This window comes from Centrocercus urophasianus, unplaced genomic scaffold, assembly GCF_019232065.1.
Source record: "Centrocercus urophasianus isolate 14NV4802_14NV808 unplaced genomic scaffold, USGS_Curo_1.0 seq_713, whole genome shotgun sequence".
Lineage (NCBI taxonomy): Eukaryota > Metazoa > Chordata > Aves > Galliformes > Phasianidae > Centrocercus > Centrocercus urophasianus.
Window position 1 is genome coordinate 2,731 of NW_024885326.1, and position 17,864 is coordinate 20,594.

The following is a 17,864-nucleotide window of genomic DNA, read 5'->3' on the forward strand; positions in this document are numbered from 1 at the left end:
CTTTGTACAAAAATATTTGCTCCTTTGTACAAAAACATGGGTGTTTTCCATCCTCTAATTCATTAAATCTTGACCTGAAAGAATAGGTGGGTATACCATTGCAGCTGTAAATTTGTACTTTCTGAAAGTCTTTCACTAGGATAGCACTGCAAAAAAGGGAAAACAGGATGCCTAGATACTTTTAATTTTTGAAGGTACAGTCAGTTCACTTATTTATTGCACTTAAGAAAAGCAAGAATGAGTGCTTTGGTCCAGTGTACAGCAGGAAGTGCTCACGTGTGCTGTTGGTACACATACCTCTCATATCACTGCAGCTTTATCTATCTTCCACATTTTAGTAGGTACCATCTTTTAAGGGGGGGAATACTGTTGGAAGCAATCATGCTTTGGTGGTTTCTGGGCTCCTCTTGCTGAATCCAGTTAGCCTGAATGAAGGATATGGAGTGGCAGCATTGCTGGGTGAACGCTGCTGTTACTGAGAGCAGAAGAGTGATTCTGTCTGTTGATGTGCCTTTGGTCACTGAGCACCGTGAGAGCATTCTGAGTATTTGTGTGTGTAGTTCAGATGGCAAGTAGCCTAAAGACTGCTTGTGCACAAGTGACTCAGCACATCAGTGCCATCTGCATTGGAACACATTACCTCTGATTTTAAGCCTGAAAGTTCCTTCCAGTATTAAGGCCCAGGAAACTCATTAGCCATCTGACCTGGGACAAATCTGCCTTTTGTTTCTCATTACAATCCTGTTTTTTCTTTGTGAAATTCCTTGGAACTGGTATTATCACACAGGACAGACTTCTGCACAGTGTGGTGTAATAGAATGAATGTTTCTTTATCCTTTGCCAAATCCTGAAGGTGGTGCTTAGGCAGATTTCCCTATACCTCGTTAAAAATAAGCCTGCTAAAGGAATGGATGAGGAAGGAATTGAAAGGATATGTTTTGGTGTGGAGGTGGGTTTTTCTGTTTGGTTTTGTTTTGTTGTTGTTTTCTGAAAAACGTCAGGGAGCAGATTCTTGTATTTTGAAGAATTTCAGAGAAGTTTCTTCATGACAGAAGGCCTTCTGACCAGCTGCATCTTATCAACTGCAAAGCAGCTGGATAGCTTCTGAGGTTCATGTTATGCTGAGCAATGTGTTCATGGCAAATTGATCTACTGGGGTTATTTAATCTGGCTGAGTCAGCCATCTTTATAGATGCAATATGCTGAGCACAGCTTGCAGCTCTCTCCTTCAGCTGTGTGTGTTTGCAAGGCTTTGTCCCCAGCAGAAATAGCACTTTTGCTGGGAGCTGTTTTGCTGCAGGACCAAACATCTTGCAGGACTGGTGATGTTTACTAGATATGCTTCCTAAAGAATAAGCATAGGCCGGAATTTTAGAGGGTAAGAATTGCAGAAGAAGCATGGCCCATAAACGGAAGCTTTGTATGTGATTGAGGTCTCAGGATGCAATAAGCATTAAAAGAAACTAGGGATGACTTTTTTTCACTCAGAAGGTGGTGAGGTACTGGAACAGGCTGCCTGGAGAAGCTCTGGGTGCCTCTGGTCCTGATCATCCTGATTGAATGGGTGGCCCGTAGCAGGGGGATTGGAACTGAATGGTCTTTAGGTCCCTTCCAATTCAAGCCATTCTATGATTCTATGATGTTCGGTGTCAGAATTCATGCAGTTAGTACTTGCCTATGTGAAAACATGTCTGCAGCATGTTTCTTGCTTTCAACAGAGAAGGGATCTTTCTGTCTGAGAACCAGTGGAATTAGGGGGATAGGGGATAATTTAAAAAAAAATCCTGTTTGAAATCATACTTTGGGACACTCCTCACTTTGCCCTCACTTTCTAGAGCATTTCTGAGCAAACTGAGTACTTCTCCCCCATTTCTGCTGCTGCTTTCAGTAACTCAGGAAGCTAGCACTCTCTTTCCTGGCAAGGGAGGGATGTAGGACTGACTCAGTTTCTGTGCAGGATGCTGAGAATGAAGATGCTCTGTCGATGATCATTAGTAATGTAAGGCTGTCCTCTGGCAAAGCCATTGGCACTGAGTCTGCTAGGAGTGAATCATCACTGTATTGCCAGGCAGAGCTCCCGTTCCCTTCTTCCCTCCCCACCATCATGTGCTCCTCACCAAATTTTCCACTGTTTACTTAGAAATCCGTGAAAGAAAAGACTGAGGCTGAAGAAGCTCCACCTGGGGAAGTCAAGGTGAAGGAAACCCCTGCTGCTGCTGCTGTGGGAAAGGAGGCCATCCCTGCTGAGCCAGATGAGCCAACAGAGCAGGCTGCGGTGAGTGATCTGTCCCCCATGTCCATCTCCCAGCCTCATCTGGGCCATCTCTCATCACAGTGAGTGTGCCTGCTGTATTTCAGCCATCCCCTCTGTTCCTCATCATGGCTGGTTTTGTCAGCGTCCAGCTGTGTCACAGCATGCCTCTCCAGCAACATTTGCTCCTGTTGGTCCCAAAATGTCATTCCTTTTAAGACTGGCATTTTAGCTGGAAGTTCACCTGCATGGTCTTACAGGCAGTCAGAGGTCAGTGCAGAGCATCAACAAAAGGTTTTCAGGTATGCAGATACTCTAGCCTTGCATGGATCTTTCTGTGGAGCTGATTGTGTTTCACATTCCTGCTGGGGGCAATGGCTCAGGCACTGCAAGCCTGATTGTGACATTTATTAACATAGGGGAACAGCGTTAGGAAAGCGTACAAACAGAAGTGAAGAGTGGCTTGGAAATGGTCTGAAGCTCTACTCAACCAGTGTCAGGTTGGTTGTGTGCTGGTGGTGTTGGACCACTGCGGAAGCCACTCATGATACCACGCAAACTGTCTGCAGCAGAAAGCTCTGGAGTACAGCTGTAGTTTAAAGGACTTCTCAAGGACAGAGAGATGATTTTGCCTGGATAGTTGCAACTGCGTCACTGGATTTAAAAACTGGTATCAAATGTGCATGAAATGAAAAGGCAGGCTGAGCTTTAGTTGCAGCACGTGCCTGGTTATCATCTCTCCCTTGCTCCTATCTTCCTAGCAGGGTAAAAAGAATTTGTTGTAGATGGAAATGGGGACAGTTTTCTGCGTGCTGTTCTGGAGAACTTTGAGAGAGAGGGAGGATGATCCTTGTCTAATCCTTCCTATTTGCTCTGGATTCCTACCTGTGAGAGCAGCATCGTAACGGTAGAGGAAAGCAATGCCAATGTGTTCCCTAGAATTATGAATTGGACTTGATTCTAATTAAATCATGAATATTGAGTGTGTTTAATTTTAATCTACTCCTTGTTCATGTCTATAGCAAACCCTAGAGCGAGTGACCTCAGCATCATCTTCTTATAATAACAGACACAAAGAAAGGCCCCATGGTCTGCAGAGATCAGGCTTTTCCCCGTGCCTGTTTTCTTTTGAGTTGATCTAAATCACTGTAATAACTTGTCCACTCTATAGCAAAGCAAATAGTGAAACTGCCTATCTGAAGCACGTTGTTCCAGCAGACTGTTGTTGAAAATCCTCCATGGCTAGGCAGAGTAAATTTGATGGTTTGGAATAAAGAAGAAAGAAAGGATGGTGAGTAGAGGAAGGATGGGACATCAGTCGTTGGTCAGGAGGTCTCTTCTGGTACTCACTCTACTGAGTGGCAGTAAGTAAAGTGAAGAACAGGTATCAGAGAAGCTTTAAAGGCTGTTACTGTATGGTTTGAGTTTGTTTTTTTCTGTAAGGATTTCAGGAAGGAAAGAAAAATTGTGACGGAAATATTTTTTTCTAAAAGGAAGCCAACTGCTTTTCTTGTACGAAGACAAAGCTCCAAAATCTTCGTTATCTGAGTGCTAATTAGATGGCAGGCTGGGGTGCAGCACCACTCATCCGTTCACTGGCCCTGTCCTGTGACCTGTTTCGCTGCCTCACCATCACTGAGGCATTCTCAGTCCGTGTTCTTTCATGCTCCAAATGGCTGCAGAGCTGTTGGAGAGGAAGACAGAGATGGGCAAGTGAGTGGCAATCCAGGAGGAAGTCATAGGTATTAAATAGAAGTCAGACAGTCCTGACTGGGTTTATTTTCATTTTCTGTTACCTTTAGAATACAAAGTTGTCTTTACCAATTTGGAAGAGATGTCTAGGAAAATGAGCTCCGTGTTGATGTCTTAAAAATTCAGAAGTAGAATTATTCATTTGGCTCTGAGGGGCAATGATTCCAGGAATTGCTTTCCAGGACTTGCAAAGGAGAGTCTTGAACATCAGGATTAACAGCAGCTGTGATCAAAGCTGAGGACATTTCACTGAGATGCAGAATATGAAAGCATGTCATTTCTCAGCAGCAGCTCAGCGTTCATTCACTTTGAGTGATGAGTTATTGAAAAGTGGAGTGGTAAAATATTAATAATATCTTTCTGATAAGAATCTTTTATTGATTTTAGTAATTGCAAGTTTGTGGTGACAGCCCCTCATCAGCACAATTTCTCTGTGATGAATTTACTGCCAAGCCACGTTAATTGGTAGAATGTATGGCAGTCATTAGTTGTTGCAGGAGCTTTGAGTAAATTTTCTGGTAGGGCTCTCATTTAAACTAGGAGGGGTAGTGCAGAGAACAGGGTGCAATTCCCTGCTCAGGAGTTTTGGGTTCTGTTACTTACAGTTTCATAATCAGCCTGAAGTGCATTGCCAAACACTTCATTCCCAGAGCTCATCTTAATTGCTGCATGGGATCTTACTACATGTCCTTGTTGTGATCCATCGGTGCCACAGAACAAATAAATTTCTGTTAGGTGCTGGCAACCTTTGATTCTTATTTTGGTTGCAGGGAACAAAATTTTTCACAGTTAGAGGGACAGAATCACCACGTGCTGCAGAAGAGCTGAAGCGAATGGTAAGAAGTCCTTCTTGCGTGGACTTTTGCCCACAGAAACTGTTTTGTTTCTTCTTTCCATAGTATGTAAAATCCAAAGGATGCAGTCTAAAAGATACAGTTTATGAACCACTGATTGATTTCAGTTTCAAATAATAATATCCCTCTCACCACATCAACTTTTCAAAGTAAGGCAAAGATCACAAGTGTACAGGACAAAGAGAAATTGTAGCAAGTCTTGTTATTTTGTTGTCCTATCTGTGAAATGCTGCACACAGAGTTCACAGCATTACTCAGAGATCAGCTATTTTGACTTCGAGATGCTCCTTGGTTTGGAAAGAGCCTTTTTGTGCTTTGGGTCAGATGCTTGCCTGGACTTTAATATTCTCTCATTCCATCAGTCAGACACTCAGCTAAACACAGTGATTTTTCAAAGCTTTGTGTGGGCACATACGAAACTGCCAGCTGGAAGCTCTCTCAGACACTGAACACTGACAGAGGCCAAGAAAGAGCCTTCAGCTTAGAGATGTCTAATGATGGCTGAATCCCACCGTAGGTACAACTGGTGGCACCCAAACTGCAGACTGTATGATCTGGGAGAGCAGTGCAAAGAAGAGTGGTCAGCTGTGTCCGAAAGCTGAGCGTGGAGCCAAGTACAGATAGAGCACTGCAGTATGATGCCATTTAAAGGTAAAACATTTCTTTCAAAAATGGGGGAGAACTGATGTAGAACAGTGCTCTTCTGTTCTAAGTCAGCAGAGGCAGGTTGCATTCTGTTTATGGAACTGCAGCATTACTTAGGCACTGTTTCAGTAATCCTATTTACTAGACGTTTACGCCTAGCGTGCCATAAAAATAAACATTGCACTGCCGTGCTTCCCTGCTAAAACTCAGTCATCCTTACCATCCCGACTCCTAACTAATCAAAAGATCAGTGCTGCTAACTTTACCAGTACAAAATAGTCCTTAAGAAGTAAGGGCAACTCTCCTTACCTTTCTCTTTCCCAAAAAATCTGCTTCCAGTTATGCTTTAAACGAGCCCTCATTTAAAAGTAAATGTATGAATGCATCAAATTTTGAATGAGGCCCAAGCTGTAAGCTTGGTTGATGGAATTCTTATGGGAAAGCGTTTCCAGGTTACTGATAGGAGAAGGGTAGGGACAAACACATTCCTGACATAGAGCAGTGCTCGTTTCTGAAGGCAAATTGGCTTCTAAGTACAGCTTATTAAGAAATTCGGCACTTTTTAATAGTACAAGTCAGAAAAGTGTTTCTGTACCAACTTGCCATTGCCATCAGACGCATGGCTTTTATGAGGCAATGGAAATATTCGTTTACCTCTCCTGTTTTTAGGAAAAAAAAAAAAAAAAAGCAACATGCTGTAGCAAGCATGCATGCTTTGCTGGAGTAAGAAATAATTATATTTTGCAGTTGAAGCTTGTGGGATTTTTTTCTTTTTAAAACCTGCTACAGTCTGTTTTAAAATTAATGTAAAAATCAGATCTTTGCAGCATGGTTTGGCAGCTTGAAAGAAGAATTAATCCTGTATATATAAAAGAAAAGGTGATGTCACACTGCAGTTTTAGCAGGATAAAGCTGTGAGGGGTTTGCATGGTAACACTGCTGTCAGCAGCTGCCTTGCCCTGGCGTCTGGATGGGTCTGGGTCTTATGAGGTGACTGCAGGAAGATGAGCTTAGGAAACACATGAGTGAAGTGAAGTTTGGATATAACGCAGCATCCTTTTATTAAACAAGATAACATGCAAGCATTTCAGATGAAACGTGCAGGAGTTTTGGTGTGTCAGGTGTGTGGAGGCAGTGAGCTGGAGGCTGAGCACTGAGGTCTGATCACAAGTGCTGAAGATGGCGATCTGCTCTACCTGCACTCACACAGATCTGCATGACTTGTCTTCACCCTTACAGGGCTTTTGAAAAATCTGACATATGTATGTTTGCAGAGCAGCCTCAACATTTATTAGTGAAAGAGGTTTCTATAAGGGGGCTTAGATTTACTTTTCCTCTGAAAAGCATCTTTAGAAATATCCTGCAATCTGCAGGAAGCCAAAACTGAGCAGAAGAGAAAAGCGCTTCCAAGTGTTCCAAACGAGACATGAACTACAGCCATCTTGACTGTTTGTTGACCTAAACTGGACCTGAACCTCTTGATCCAGGCTGAGCAATAGCCAGAACTGAATCCAAGCTCAAGCAGAAGGGATGTTGCTGACTGAATCCCAAAATGCTACAGTGGAATTGGAAGCCAGCAGGAGCACAACTGTCCCACAGAGTTTAGGAAATTGTACGTTTTTTCCTCTTCCAAACCTGGAACTTGTGCAGTTTTACAGCTTCTGTAGGAAAGGACCTTGTGTTAGATCCCATCTGTGCTGTAAGAAATATTGTTTGGGGTGGAGAGCATCACTGTTCAGAGCAATTGATTCCTTGGACATCTTCATGGGTGCCAGATTGAGAGCCACTGACACATGTCTGCTGTTTTAAATGTCAGGCACCACTGCATGTACAGCTGAGTGTGGACCTGGAGGAAAGTGATTCTGCACAAACTGATGAGCTTTGTGACCCACCTCTTTGAACAATCCCCTGCCGTGTGTTTCAGCCCAACGTATGTGGAAGAAGTGTTCCAGGAAGTTTTCCTGCAAACTGGTGAGTTACAGGGGCAGCAGCAGGTTATGATGGGAACATTCTGAGTCTTGGGTGGGAGAAATTGGAGGTAGCTGGAAAACTGTAAGGTCAGCAATGTTCTGGGCTGTTGCTTAATAAAAACATTCATCCAGTATGGTGCTACTATGGAAATACTGATAGCAAAAGTACATAAAATTGACATTAGCACTTCCAGTGTGGTGATCATTATGTAATTAACAGGCTTTATTTCTCGTGGTTTTTTGCTGTGTTCTTGTTTTGTTATGTTTTTATCTTATAGCTACCTTTATTTCAGATATATAGCAGCAAGAATCTTTCCACTCCCTGTATGCTGTCCTGTTTAGTTCCCACCATTCATTTCATCATATCCCATACATGCCATTCTTCTACTGAGCTTGATTAATGCCAGTTTCTCTGCAGTCATTCCCTCAGCGTGAGTAAGATGGTGACCATATTTCCTCTTTATACAGGAGAGTATCGGAGCAGGGGATAAGGAGACAACTGGAATTGCTGAGAAAGAGAGCGAGGTACGTATGAGCAGCTTCAGGAATGTGGTTGTGCTTTAATATCTTCAAGAGGAGCGTGGCAAAAATATATGTATGTCATCTGCATGTAATCAGTGTGCAGAGAATACAATATGACTGTGACCCAGCTGTGGTACCAGAACATTTCTCATTCAATGCAAGACCTACCTTAGAAACTGCCTGTTGCAGCAGTACAGACTGATAAATATTTTGGGGCAGAAAACAATCAGATCCATGAACAGAAAGTGGCATAATGCTGTTTCTATTGACATTTGTGGTAAAGAGAGAATATGCTGCATAGATTCACAGTAGCTTTTACATTTCCCTTGAATTTGTTTGTCTAGCCTTCCTCTAAACAGCTTTAAAAAGGAAATGGAATTTTGATTCATCATTTGTTTTTCCTTGCACAGCTGAAAATAGTCATGCCAAAAGTTCATTTTCTAAAATACAAATGTGGCACTGAATTAGGTAAATTACAAAGCAACTGAAAAACTCAGGGACATACTTAATTTCTCTTTAGGTGGGCATGTTGAGGTAGATCAAACCCAGTTTCTATAGCTACAGGTGCTGATGCGCTGCAAATGAGAGTTGCACTGCTTGTCTAACATTGTCTTATCACTGCCAAGTCTGGGCCAAGAAATGCCTTGCTCTGCCCTGAGCACAAAGGCTAAGCCTTTGAAATGCATCTTTCCTCTGTTCCAAACTAGGTGCCCTTGTAAAGTAACTTCTATCTGGTCAGCTTAACCTGCTTAGAGGAGCAGTATTACTGAATGCAGAAGAGATGCTGTCAGGGATCAGGCTGTTTGCTAAGCTGATATCCTGGCTCCAGTGGAGGACTGTCCTTCTGAGGCAACTTTCATAACCAGTTCTGCAGTATTACTCAAAAAGCCTTCCAAGACTTTGCAAGCAGTTGGTGTGCTCACTAAAGCATGATAATTAGTTCTTGATCTTATATGAGACGGCTGAGCTGTAATTATGACTAACTGTCCTAAAAATTACCCAGTCCTTTTCTAAATCAAGCTGTGGAGCCAGATCTTCAGCTCTGGAAAATGGGGAGAGCACAGTGAGCTCCTCCCAGGCCCCCAGCTGCAGACTTGGCTGCTCTCCTCCTCTTCATGGCCTCATTCTTGCTGCTGCTGAATCTGGGCACTGCACTGAGCTGACAGTTCTATGAGAGGATAATGCAGCCAGCTGCAGCCTGGGTAAAGAAGCATTCACTGTTACTGCAACTCAAAGCCACGTGGCTCTGTTATCACAGCCTTCATTACATTGGATGGCCCTTGTTTTTTCTCCTGTGTGGCTGTGCAGATTTCAGTAACCCTTCTGCAGATAGCTGGTTTAGGATACTCTTAGTCTGTGTATTGTTATGGAAAACAGGTTTGTAGAGTTGGTTCTCAAAACGAAGTATATGGCCCATTGCAGCTAGGTGTGGGATTCTTGTTCTGATTTCAGTGGAATTGAGTCTCCCTCTTTTTAGTTTAGTTTTGTTTTTTTCTTTATCAAAGGCATTTGATACTAATAGTGAGATTCATTCAGCACTAGCACACATGCTTTTGTAAAAGCCATTTTTTAATTATCTATCTTGCTTTGGTTCTGTATTCTAAGGCACGGGAAATACCCAGTTCTGCATATGTGAACGTGCTGTGCATTCAGTGAGTTACAGCTACAGCTGTTGAGAGCATCACCCTTTCAGTGCTGACTGTTTGTGAGCTGACTCATGTCAATTAAAATTCTCCTCCACCGTAAAAGAAAATTGGCTATACAAATGCAGTAAATAGAAAATAAACGTTGATCCTAATCACAACAGGCAGCAGGATCAGTGTGTGCAGCATGCTGTTAGAAGCACATGTGATGAAATCAATCTGATAGGCATTCTGTTCCCCTCCTTTCATACTGGTCTCTTCCAAGGCTTTTACAACCACCATTTATTTGAATGCTAGCCTGGGTCAAGACTGCTAAATTGGTAATACTCTGTGAGACTGGTTTGCGTGCCTTGCAAGTCACAGGAGAAGATGTCAACATCTGTCCATATCTTTTGATAATACTTCTGTTTGTGCAGAGCATCCTTCCCTAGCAGAATTTTCAGTTGAAGCTAAAACTTCTCCAGTGGTTTCTGCAATGCACTGGAGTATTTCCTGCTTTCAAGGACTGCAGAAGAATTTGTTTACCACATCAATTAATGTCAGCCAGTAGGGGTAGATAGAGCTGAAAAACAATGACTGAGGAATGATTGTGAACGAATGCAGGCAGTTCAGGTTGAGCTCAGAGAGCTGCATTGGTCTCATTCATGGGTGGAAAATCAAACTGAGGAAACAGAGCATCAGGCTATGAACTGAATTTCTGCTGAACTTAGCTTGACGCTGGTACCTAGAAAACAGCTTTTCTTTAGTGTTAAAAACTTCCTGAAGCCAATTGAATTGACAGACTGTTTTTTTATTTACCTTCACCATCAAGACGAATCTCCAATAAACTTAATTCAAGTGTATTACTGTAAACAAATACCAGTGTGTACCAACACAAATGTTGGGGTGATACATAAATTACCTATGCTGGAGGAAGGATTTAACAATGGCCTTCAGGAAGGTACTTTTCTATCCACCTTTCAATAACTGAAATAAAATGCATGCTGACTTTTCAACACAGACTAATGACGAATGATTCAGTCATATAAAATCTACTTGGGTCTTTATTTATGTTTCTTTCTTTTTTAAAATCAGCCTAGCTATAGGCTAACATTTTCTGATACCTGATGACATCTGAATATTTCTAACCTTCATCTAGCTGTAGAGTATATTTGCTTCAGCTAACATAGCCCAAATTGTACATCTCTGTTCAAAAGGAGTCTAACTAATGCTCTTGAAGTCAGGTCAGGAGAAACCCCAGTGAAACCAAAGCCAGGGGCCGGCAGCGCCTAAGGAGATAGCAGAGTACAGGATATCTCCAGCTGATATGCACAGCTCATGTCCTGAAAGGTTTCTCCTTTTATCTTGCAGGTGGTGAGTGCTGCAGATGGGGCACTGGAGTGGAAGACAGCGTGGTGGTGGGAGCAGGAGCTGGTGAGGGTGCTGCTCCCACGGAACAGGAGGCTGCTGCTGGAGGTGACAAACCTCAGGGAGAAGAAAAGGAGATTGATGTTTCCCAGGTACCTCATGTTGTTGTGTGGGGAGCATTAGAGGAATCCAGCCAGATCCAGCAGCTCCAGCACAGGCGAGGCTGATGCAGCTCCATGCCCCAGGGTCCAACAAGCAGTGAGGATGAGCATGTATTCTCAGTCAGTGCACACACAGAGCACACAGACATATTTGTACACACACAGACAGCCATGGGAATCAAAGGCAGGCACACGGGGTACTCACACAAACACAAGCATTACCAGAGGCCTCATCGCATTCACCTCTGGCTGAGCAGGTAGAGCTCTACTAGTGAGAAGACATGTATTTGTATGTACATGCTGATGTCACTCAAGTCCACTCACCTGAGTGTCTCCAGTGGCTGGCACCTGGATCTCTCCTGCAGCTGGCAGATGGGCACACAGGCCCTCCAATCCACGGTCTGAGCCTAATGCACACACGAGCAAGAACAACAGACAGCCCTCACCCTGGAGAGGAGTTAGCAAGCAACTTGATGAGAAGATAAGACAGACCACACTCATCAGGTGCAGGACATGGCCAGATAACATCTGAACTCTCCATGCTTACGTGCAAGCAGCCCATTTCTGCTGTTACCTGTGCCTTTGTTGTCCCACACTTGTTTCTCCCCAGATCACCTCAACCCACCCACTGCTTTTGGTTTCTCCCTTAAACATCCCATAGTAAGTCTTGTACAGTAATATGTCCCATGGCTCTTGGCAACAACCTCCCTCAGTCCTGAAGGTGCTCTGCTGTGTGATTGATTTCACACCAGACACTGGGACAGCCCTGAAAGAGGTCCAGGTCACTTCTGCTTTTCACCTTGTGTTCCTCTAAGTTCTTAGAACTTTTACTTTTCTGCACAATTATTGTTCTCTATCTTGAGGTAAGAATCCCACCTGCAGCAGAAGTAAGGAAACATGTTTTTCAACTTGAAATAAAGCGGGAAATACTCTTGTGGTGCTTTTGTTGTATTTTATTTCTTTTCTAGGAAAAGGTCAGCAGCATCCCTTCAGTAGTAATGGAGCCAGCATCGAACAGCGCAGGGGAAGGAGAAGAACCTGATGTCATGATGAATGAGTCCGAAGATGCTGCAGCAGAGATGGGCACTCAGGCACTGACAGTGAAACTTGCCAAGTTGGAAGTGAGCAGGAACCAATTGAAGAAATGCAGACTGCACCTTCTCGAGATCAGCCTGCGTCAGCAGGAGGCACAGCTTCTGACATGCCACTGGGCTTTCTCTTTAAGGTCTGCTGGTTTGTTGTTCTTTTAGACATCTTTTCACATCTAGCTTCTGTGGATGTGTCTGAAAATTGAGTCATTAATGATGGTTTATTGAGGCCAAAGGATGCCTGGTTTCACAGCCACATGCTTGCATGCACATGCACTCACCCAGCCTTTGGTTGTTTCATCTCCATACGTGAATTTTGAGAAACATTTTCTGCACTTGGATTTTGTTGGTTATATCCCTCTGTAGCTGTAAGGATCATTAGAGGTCTCCTTTCATCTTGCCAAATCAGTACTGACAGTGAATCTTTTAAGTAAAATTCCACTGCCAGGGATTTAGTCAGCAGTATCATAGGATCGTTTGCTAACAGTACCAAAAAGGCATTTTTCTGGCCTGAGAATTTGTAGAGGAAGTTCCAGCCCTATTGAAATCTGTGGGACTTCAACAATTCACTGTAATGAAGTTGAAGTGTCCTTTCATGTCCTTAGTATTGCTGTCCCTACGAACTGTTAGGGTATTCAGACAGAAGAGCTTAATGAAGCTGCAGGGAAATCCTCTCCTTGGCTGGTAAGAGCCACAGAGATTCCTGGTTCACAGGGTTCCTTCACTTCAGAATCAGTGAGCAGGAGAAACGCTCCTTGAGGCTAGATGAACTTTATGTGCTTCCTGCTATCGTTTGCATACTTCAGACTAGTTAGTCCCATAGCACTCCATAAATATGCCATTCCTTCTGATCCAAGGTCACTGGTCAAGATTTTCAGCAAACAGTGAGAATGACATTAAGGTTAGAGTGACCAGAATTGTGCAGTTTTGGTGCAGACCTGCTCATCTGTTGTTCATCTTTTGTTTTTTGTCACGCTTCCTTGAGTCAAACATAAATAAGAAGCAGCAGAATGCACGACTGCCATCTGGTTCTCGATGCTGTATTGGTTCATTATTGCAGTGACCACGGAACTGTCTGTGCTTTGAGAAAACTAGGATAGTGCCTCTCTTCATGAGGATGAGCTGTTTAGTTAAATGGTCTGTTCAGGACAGTGTGCTAACCCCACAATGTTCTAATGATCACCTCTTTGACAGAGAGATGTTTTTGGCATTCCTATCTGCCAGTGAATGGGAGTTCTTTCCAGGACAAACAGGAGCTGTGGTTCCCATTATTCACTTCTTTTGTCTTGTACTGAAACTGGTGCTGTACCTCTCCCTCTAATTTCCAGGGATGTTTCCATCAATCACAGTATCCAGCAGACAGCATAAGGAAGGGTCTGAAGTGACCCTTACTTTGGAGACCCTTACCTTGGAGATTCTTCTCCAAGCTTATTGGCAAAATCCTGCCACCCTCTCCTCAGGTCTAGGCATGATAGTGGGAAATGAAGGCAAGTTCCCTGCACGGTAGGAATAATGTAATAGGACTTGTCCAAGAGGCAGCACCTGTGGGATTCTGCAACCTTGGGAAAGGAGGTTTGGTTTCTTTCAGTAGTTTCAGGAAGATTTACTGAAGCTGTACCTGTTTTATAAACTGTGATTAGAAACTTTGATGTGGACATGAACAGCTTGAATGTACATGTCTATGGCCATATATTTCCATAAAGAAAGAAGTGAAAGAGTACATTTTTCTTTTTTCACAGTGTCTCTGTTTTGATCATTTCTGTACATTTGGTATTTCCTTTAGGTTGAAGTTCTGCATGATTTTGAGGCAGCTAACGGTGATGAGCTTAATTTAAAACGGGGGGATATTGCACTAGTAATTCCTTCTGAGACCACAGCTGATCAGGTAACAATAACATGATTAGTTATTTCTTTTGCTAATGTTTCCCTTTGTCTCAGTTTCCTTCTCACTCTTTAGAGTTAATTTGAAATGTTGATTCAAAACGTCTTTACTGTTAGAAAACACCAGCATTCTTATTTTGCCCTTCTACTTGGTTTGATTTGTGACCAAGCAGCACAGTTAACTAAGCTGAAGTCCCAGGTATGTACTGCCAGCAGGATCCAACTTCAGTCCATTTTTCTAGGGCACTTTTATGTTGCTTTGTAGTGAATTTTATACAGGCTTTCATACAGACACAGGCTGAATACAGAAGATGGCTTACAAATCGTGCATCCTGCTATCATGTTGTTGTAACACTGGATCAGAACTGACTGTATTTCCCCACACGTTCAGGGTTTTACATGGAGATCTGGGGAAATATGCATTTGCCCAGAGAGAGCACTGAGACTGCACACCAACAGTTCTGTCCTTCAGCCCAATGGCACAGAGGTGTTCCTGCATGTCCTGTGTGCCTCTTGGGACCTGAGCCTCACACAGCTGTGCTCCTGAGCTGCACCAGCAATCGCTTTGTCTTTGGTGCAAGAACCCAACAGTTCAGTGTCATTTAAGATGCTTTATTTTGTCTTAACAGCGTGTTTCAGGTTAATTTTTAAACGATTTAATTCCACACGTTATGTTGATTTGCAGTCAAGTGAATGAATTTTTTACCTCCTCTGTAAGAGCAGCCCATCTTGTACAATTCGTACGAGCCACTTTGTGGCTGCAGTGGCAGGAAGTGTTGATGAAAAGCATCCCATTGAACTGGGGGCTGGGAGGTTGGGCTCTGGACCTGCAGTGAGGCAGCCAGGTCTCTGCTCCGAATGAAGAGCAGTTCTTCAAACATGCCCAAATGCTGTCAGCATGTTTGGAGAGCCAGAGACTGTTCGTTATCTAAGCTGAACTCTCTCTTAATACAAGAGACAAGTAATTGCTTTGGTTTTTGATTCTTTTTTATTGTTGTTTCTGAATAAAAGATTATTTTATTTTCCTTTTCACTGGGACACTTTGTTATTTTGTAGGGGCAGATTCTCTTATGCTTACTCAAACTGTGCTGTCTCACCTCTTGGGCTGTTCAGCTGAGTTCATTGTCAGTATTTGCAGGATCTACTCTAAGGATATAAAAATAGGCTGTCCTCAGTTATTTTTTCTTATCATGTTTTGTATTAAATCTATATAACCTTCCCTTGGTGAATCCATTGATTGTTTTTCTCTTGTGGTGTGCATCCAAATCCCATTAGCGTTCATTGAAGTGAATCGTGTGCAGTGATGGAGAAAATAAAGCCCCATGTATTCGTGTTGCTGAGATCGTTCTGCTCATATCTTTATTACTCAGTGCATATTTGCCCTTTGTGTTTCACATCACCTAGAACTCAATTTTTCTCTCTTACCAGATAACTTGTTGATTTCAGAGAGTATTTGATCTTGGTTCTTTTTTCTCCTGCAAAATTGATCTAAAACCATCATTCTGAGATAGCTGGTGCTGTCAGCCTGTGCAAAGCCAACTCATCCCAGCCAGTGACTCCAACTTTTATCCGTAATTATTGAGTTGAAGTCATCATCCATTACAACTTCAGTCCTGAGCAGAATCTACTCTGTCCATGGTAGAAAACTTCAGTTCCCCCTTCTCAGGTTTTCCAAAAGGTGAGCTTCAAAAACGTGCTGCCAGTTACTCCATCTCTCTTCATACTTTCTGTAGAATAATAATGAATCAGCATTAGGAATTCCCTGTTAATCATCACTTTACTCTTACTCCTGTTCTTAAAAGGAACAAAGCACAGAGTTAGCCATGTGGTGAGGTGAAAACAGGCTGATCGCTGCAAAAATACTGCATGGGTTTTATTCCAGGTGAAATGGATAGCACTCAGGAGAACCCAGCACTTTCCAACATGAAATCTTCCTTTTGATTGATGGATTTGGATTGCAGCATAGCATGTCAAGATCTGGCTTAGGCTGAAGCTTCCAGGAATTTCTGGAAAAGGTTGTTGAGTATCAACTGACTTTTAGTTTCTAGCAATTATGATGGCAGAGAAAACAAGAACTGTTATTTCTTCTGACTGTCAATACAGGAATGAGAGAAAAGAACTCTCAGAAAAAAATAATCCGATGAAAACATGGATTTTTCCCCTCATCTGTGGCATTCTGTAATGATTCTAGAGCACTGCTGTGCTCTTCCTGTGTCAGTATCCCAATATTGCTGTGAGAACTTTGAAAACATCTCCACGTGCATTTGCACAAATGCAGGTTTGCTGTGACACTGGATGACTCCAGAGGCTGATCATCCAATGTTCAGTTCAGTTGGAGGTTAGGTGGGATATAGGCCATCTAATGTGCTCACAGTCTCACAAAACCATGGCAGAACAGAGAAAACAATCTGTGCAAAATCAGAGTATGCTATGTAACAAGTCACCACTTCTTTTGGCCTTTAAAACTTCTCCGGGCCTGGAGTCTGCAGAAAGGAATGGGAGAGAGCTGACCCTGAAGATGCTCTGTCTTTTCTCTTTCAGGAGGCTGCTTGACAGGCATTAAGGAATCTGAGTGGCTTCAGCACAGAGATGCGAATGGTTATGAAGGACTTTTCCCAGAGAACTTCACACGCCACCTGGAACAGTTCTCACAGGCACACGAATGTGGTTTGAAGCTCAGTCAGTGGGTTCTTCACCTCCTTGAAACACAGGAGCCCCCTTTTTTTGTAGTTCAGGCTGTTAATGGTTTACAGAATGGTTGCTTGTTGAAGCGTATCAAAATGAGCATGAGTGCAAGCAGTTAAGCTAGCCATTTCTGAAGCAGTGTGTGAGAAAAAATCAAATACAAACAGAAATGTCCTCATTTGTTCACATGCACGTGGCAACAGGTTTGTCTGTGCTTTGCCAGAGCTGTGGTGATCTGTGTTTGGTCCTTTCCCATGAAATCCAAAATTAGCCTCCTTGGTAGCAAAACCTGAACTTGTCTGCACTCAGTGCATCGTATTGAGTTGCACTGCAGAAAACTTTAATTAGTAATCCTGTAGTAATGAGGTCAAACTATTACAAGTTTCACGTGTTTAAGAAATATCATTAACTGCTGCAATGTTTTCCAGTGTTACTTGGACGTGTGTCTGCAGGTGCATGTGGGTATGTGTGCATCTCAGCAATGTCATGCAGTGCTTTGGCTGTGCAGTGCCATCAGGGCATGCGTTGCTCTCCCACTGTCTGGCATTACAGACAACAGTTTTGTTCCAAAGCAGAACCAGCTGCTCCATTGCCAAAGCACTGCACAGCATCCGTGTGAGTGAGGTGAGGTTTTCATTCTGAGATGATGAATGGCATCGTTTTCAAAGCTGTTGAACCTTTGAGAAGGCATGGCTCAGTTTCCTCTTCCGGTTGCAGTAGTTACAGTGAGGTAATCTGGAAGGGGAACTGTTATGATGCTCATCTATACTTTTTTATTTAGTTGGCTGAATAAAAAAAAAACACGACAAAGTTAATCTCTGAGAAATAAACATCTTTTCACAATAACATTTATGCAGCGCACCTTACAGATCCTTTTAAATTAAGGTACATAATGTATGCTGTATCAAAAAGTCACCTGTAACTTCTGTTTTGCAGTGCTGTGTCATTAAAAATAAACCTGTGATCCACAGATGTTTCATCTGTGATGCTTTTGAAGTTGTATTACAATGAATTTCATGTGGTTCCTGTGTTCTACTGGGGAACCTAACTTTAATTTCATGCCTC

General features: G+C 42.8%; 1 long non-coding RNA gene across 5 annotated transcripts in view; it reads left to right on the plus strand.

The window, feature by feature from the left end:
- LOC122170542 overlaps window positions 1-17,771 on the plus strand; it is a 19,327-nt gene extending 1,556 nt beyond the window's left edge. The window contains exons 3-11 of one of the 5 annotated variants that reach the window (XR_006171790.1): window positions 2,141-2,275; window positions 4,774-4,839; window positions 5,375-5,508; window positions 7,319-7,473; window positions 7,941-7,997; window positions 10,988-11,136; window positions 12,114-12,370; window positions 14,017-14,118; window positions 15,997-17,771. This is a non-coding gene — a long non-coding RNA (uncharacterized LOC122170542). Of the gene's footprint in view, window positions 1-2,140; window positions 2,276-4,773; window positions 4,840-5,374; window positions 5,509-7,318; window positions 7,474-7,940; window positions 7,998-10,987; window positions 11,137-12,113; window positions 12,371-14,016; window positions 14,119-15,542; window positions 15,793-15,996 lie in introns of all 5 variants that reach the window. The other 4 variants (XR_006171793.1, XR_006171792.1, XR_006171789.1 and 1 more) reach the window with 4 other exon arrangements.
- The last annotated feature ends 93 nt before the right edge of the window (window positions 17,772-17,864 follow it).